Genomic DNA, 5,956 nt, shown 5'->3' on the forward strand with positions numbered 1-5,956 from the left:
ATGAGGTCGGTTTTGGCTTATTCTGCACCAGACTCTCACGACATATGACGAGCTGGGCTCTACTCGAAGCGTTGGTAGAGAGGTGATGGGACACCACCAACTTTTTCCACTTCTCTTTTGTTAGGGAGATGACGATGACTCCCTTTGACATCTCCGTAATCATAGGCTTAGGAGTAGAGGGTGATCTGATCCCCTTTGATATGGATATGGGCGAGTGTGAGGTGGCTTGGGTCTACCTGCTTGGAGCACGCCCACCTCTATACAGGCCAGTGATGGTGAGATACAGCTGGTTCTCCAAGCACTTTTGCGGGAGTGAGCCCGAGACACCGGAGGACGTAGAGCAGTACGTCCGGGGCTTTTTGATGTTCCTACTCGGTACCACCTTGTTTGCAAATAGGTGGAACATTGTGGGTTTATACTTATTGAGTGCCTTCGTGACCTTTCCCCGAGTTCGGTTCTACGACTGGGGTGGATTTGGCCTTGCCACACTTTATGGCTATATAAGTTCCACTTCCCACATGAGAGGAGAGCGGGTCGGAGGCTACTAGAGAGCTTGGGAGGTATACACCACATCTTTCTGCTTTGCACTTTCTGTTTCATGTCTGTTGACACTTGTGCTTTCTGCTTTGCACTTTCTGTTGCAGTTATGGGTTTATGCCTATTTCCCGGTTCTGGCTCTAGAGCCAGTGGATGAAATCTCTCCCGTCGTGCCTTACTTACGGCGATATGAAGGCTAATGCTGGCACCAGAGCTGCGACAACATGACATTCGCCTTTTACCGCCAGTATTTTGATACGGTGGTTATCCATGAGGTAATCTGAAGCTCACAGTCATTTTTGCTTTACTACTGTTCTGATTCATATTTCGACAACTGACAGCAACTAACAATCTGAACATTCTCTATTTGCAGATCATGTGGTAGCCTTGGGCGACGATGCTAACTGGAGTGAGGGATTAGTATGCCAAGGCTTGGGCCACATCTCAATTCCGGATTTTACTAGAGAGCCTGGCTCTTGGGTGAACATTTCATATGCCAGACTCTGGGCTCACCCGTCCCAGTCATTCTTATGCCACCCCTAGTATCTATAAGGACATCAGATAGCCTTATCGTTGGGGCTATTATTCAATTTATGGTAGGGTTGGATGCCGAATATTTTAGAGTGGAGGGAGATTATGCGACTTTCATCCAGACTCATCTCATGTCCCCTCAAATGGGCGTTCATGCAGGTGATGCAACAGGTACTCCCTTGGCGGGTGAGGCTGCCCAGGAGATTGAGGGCGATATTTGGGGGGGGGGGGGCTTCAGTTATACAGGCTTCAGTTATACAGGTTGCGGGTTGGCCAATCATTCCCACTGCGCTTACATGTTGGCGGCTGACCGGGTCAACCTATCAGATCCCGATAGAGCCACCCAAGGCAAGGCATGGATACGTTAGAGCTCGTGGTGCACCTCAGGTATGAACCACACTTTACAGCTTGTAACAGAACTCTCCCTTTCCAGATATTCATTCTTCCTGATACTAATCATTCAAATGCACTTGCAAGCACCGACTGAATACACAGAGGGCCTGCTCCAGCTGGTTGCTTCTCTGATTGGCATGGTGTAGAGGAGAGAGACATTGCTTGATTTCCATGGTATTGTAGAGCACCCCGAACTCTGCTCCGCGCGCGAGGGAGCGAATTGTAGTTCTAGCTACTACAGTTCGGACTCCTGTCAAGGTTCTGAATTTAATCTCACAAAGTGCAATGTAAGACTAATAAATCACCAAAGAGTCCAAATCCGACAAATCGTTTTGAAAAATTGATTTTAATCAAAAAGCGCCAAACATGGACTGCTTTGCTAGATTTCAGAGTCGCCACCTAAATATTTTATTTTGGAAAATTTAGGAAACCCTAACTCGTGCCTAAGGTCACGTGTCCGTCATCACCAAAGTTACATCGGCTCGAGAACTTGGGTACGAGAGGGGAAGGTCTTGAAATGAGCACCCTCGCTCGCCTGATCAAAGGATCGGCCTCTACTAACATGATTTGTTGTTTTTGAAAACACATGTGTTCTTATTCCGGTTATTAATCTAGAATTACTATGTGATGCGCACAACATACAAGTATAGACTAAATCGCTCAAGTTGGAACAAAACATTTCATGTTTGTTTTTTTCGAAAATGGTTTGAAAGTGCTACTCGCAAGTAGGCTAAGACGCGGATTTGCCACCCTCAAGTGGGCTTAGAAAAACATGATTTTGCCACCTTCAAGTGGGCTTAAAACTCACATTTGATGAATTGTCCCAATTCAAACAATGAAGCCTTCATCCATAGGCATTCATGCTGTTAAACACTTAAGCAGTTAGCCTCATGACAAGTATGCTATCATGACAGTCACTTACACACATGCAAGGATACTAAAGCATACACTCACAGTGTACTCCGAGCCAAAACAAAAGTTAGTTAGAAATCAATGCATGATCTTAGCTATGTCAACAATGCCTAATGCAACACATGCAAAATGCAACTAAGATAGGCTCGGTTATTCTAAGATGTCATGTGAATGTAACTAGATAACATGTATTCAAATTGGTATTGAAATACAATGCAGTTTGTATGATGAGCCGAGCCCGGTGCATGCAATACGAATGAATGATGTAAACATGCAAAACATAAGTATGCTAATTGAAATATGCCCTAAAATTAACCATCGAAAGCGGTTAAGTAAAAGGGAGAAAGAAATGGGGATTGGAAGACATGCATCACACACACGCACACTTATTACAACAATACGCCCTCTCTCAGGAGGGTCTGAATAATAAGTAAACTAGCTAATCTAAGCTAATTAAACTAATTATTACAAACCAAAACTAATTAACTAATCCTAGTTAAATAATTTAGTTATTATAACACCAATTGATTAGTTAAGCGCATCAACTAATTAAGTACAAAACCAAAGCATTAGCTATCTAAGAAAAGCAGCTAAGTAAAGCAGTAAAAAGAGGTCCTCGGGGCGAGGGGTGCATGCATGCTCGGTCGCCTTGTTCGAAAATCCATCACTATGTCCCGAATTGCCTCTGTTTACATTTGATCTCTAGAAGGTGCACTGACCTCCAAATAGCTTCTACTCTAACATGGAGACCTCCAGGAGGGCTGCTGACCACTTAATGGTGTTGTAGACCACCTAAACATGCTGCAGACTAGAAAAAGTGGTCGGCCAGCTACTTTTTCTGGTTTGCCGACCAGAAAATTCTACCAAGCTCTAGTTTGCTGCAACAAAGAACAAGAAGGGGCACAGCAGTGTATTTGCAAGGTATATGTATACAACCACCCTCCCTATCATTTCTTAAGCTCAAGGGAGTGCGGTACTCGGCTCTCGGGCCACCAACCGAGCATCGCAATGCACGATGGCCGAGAAGCCAAGTTTGCACAATTCAATGTCAATGAATGCACAAATAACACATAAGGGCCTTAACTTCTATCATGCATGATTAAGAGGGTCGACGACCGAGAAATGAGGCACATTTTATCACTTCAAGTATAAAACGTCCCTCGTTTCTTGTGTTTGGATTAACGTTCAATTTAAACACAATGCAATGCAACAACATTCTAAACAACATACAAACAACATGAGCATGTCAAGTTAGAGTCCTTAGGCATGAAAGCTAGTGAAGGATACAACACGAGGGCAATGTAATGCAATGCTCAACGGATGAAACCAACCCTAAACACACCTCATGTATGCCAAGACAATGGCCAAAATGCTCTAAAATGACGGCATGAAAGTCAAGATGGTGATGCTCATGCAATGGCTCATCAACTAAGCATAAGAGCACAACTCTCAAACATGATTAAGAAGTGACAAACATGGAAGTGTGACAACACTGTATAATCTAAAATCAAGTGTGAAATGATACCAAATCATCCAAACAACACAAGCATAGCATGCTAGAAAGCACAAGGCACAAGGCTACCAAAAAGGGCTATACAAGAGGCATGCAATACATGGCATAAATGATAGAACCAACCATAGACAGAGCTCAATTAGGTCAAAACAAAGACCAAAACATGCTGAGATGGGAGCTCAAAAGTCTAGGCAAGCACGCATACGTATTGGTCTATAAGTGAGGCACAATTGCACAACTCTTAAAAGCACTCAAAGAGTGAAAGAAATGAGAACATGGCAATGTTATATGCTCTGAAATAACATGTTAAATGATGCCAAATCATGCACATGTCACAAATGACGCATGCTAGGAGGCTCAAAGCTTAAAGTTAGCATTGGCACTTGCACTATAGCTATACAAAGCAAGCCCCGAAAGGCCAAGAACACCTAAAATAGTCCTAAAGCATGTCAAAACAATGCTAAAACATGTATGGAGTATAGCCAAAACAAGCTAGCATGAAGGGCCAAAACTTCAAGTAAGCTAAGCCAATGAGCATGGTTACACTACAAGTATAAGAGGCAAATGAGGGATGCTCTAACCAACCAAAAACAGAGTTGTATTATGGCAAAATAACACCAAAAACACACTGAAATGGTAGCCCAAAAGCTTAGGCAAGATGGCATACATATTGGCTCATGTTTAAGGCATAAAGCACAACCTTCCAAAGCATTGAAAGAGTGACACAAGTGAGTGTATGACCATGAAACATGCTCTGAAATCACATATCAAATGATGCTAAATCATGCAAATAGCCCAAGTAATGCATGCTAGTAGACTCAAAACACAAAGCTAGAGAGCAAGATTGCATTATGACTATACAAAGCAAGGCATGCATGACCCAAAACACTTAAAATAGAGCTTAAACATGGCAAAACATGAGTAAAAGCTTACTGGAGTGGAGCTAAAAACATGCTAGAATGATGGTCCAAAGCATGATGCATATTAGGCTAGTGAGTGGAATTGCACTACAAGTGCAAGGAGCATGCAAGAAGCAATCAATCCGGCCCAAAACAAAGCTATAGCATGCTAAATCAAGGCCAAAAACATGTTGAAATGGAACCAATACATGCTAGAAAGGTGAGCTAAAACCTTAAGCATACAAGGCTAGTTTGCAAGGATTACACTACAAGTGTATAAAGCATGCAAGGGTGGCCTAAACTAAGCCAAAACAAAGGTATGCCATACTGAAATAAGGCCAAAAATAGGCAGAGATGGAGCCAAAACAAGCTTAACAAACATGCTACTTTGATGAGCCATTAACATAAGCATACAAGAGAAGAAGAGGGGGGACAACCCCCTCATATTTGGGGCCTCAAAACACACTTTCCACCACTGAAATTCCTCTGGAATTCAGTGGTGAAGAGGCCAAACAAAGGCTAAAACAAAAGTCTCAAGGGATGGCTCAAAAGCCTAGCAAATAAGGCATGCAAGGGAGTAGGCCACCCCCAACACCAAAGAGGCCTTAAACAAACATCTTAAACACTTAAAAATGGAGCTTTTTGCAGTTGAAAGTTAAGCCTAAAACAATATGCAAATAGGGCCAAAGACTTAATCAAAAACAAAGCTTTAAGGGACTAGTGACTCACCCTTGAAGAACAAGGACAAAACAGTAATTCCAGCAACCTTTTTTGACCAAAAGCAATCCAAAAACACCAAAACCAGCTTCAAGGTGCCTCAGCTCCAAAGCAAAGGTGTTTCACTAGGTGTTTGTGTGCAAAAGTGTGAAGAAATGGCACTTTTAAGCACAAAGATAGAGAGAAAGGAAGAAGTATAGAGATAGATGATATGTATAGCCCTCAGCCAATTTTTCTGAACCTGAGACAAAAGGGAGGAGGCTCCCTTTTATAGAAAACCATGCTCCAAGCTTGTTTGACAAGCTAGAGGCTCCAAGTAATCCCTTCATACAGGTATATGGAGGATGCTTTCTGTGCCCAACAGCTGACACAGCTGGCAAGAAAATATCTGCAGAAAAATACAGAAAAGGTGCTGACCAATTGAGGTGGTCGGCCGACCACTCCCATTAGTCGA

This window comes from Camellia sinensis, chromosome 6 (assembly GCF_055761805.1).
Source record: "Camellia sinensis isolate YWXY chromosome 6, ASM5576180v1, whole genome shotgun sequence".
Taxonomy (NCBI): Eukaryota; Viridiplantae; Streptophyta; class Magnoliopsida; order Ericales; family Theaceae; genus Camellia; species Camellia sinensis.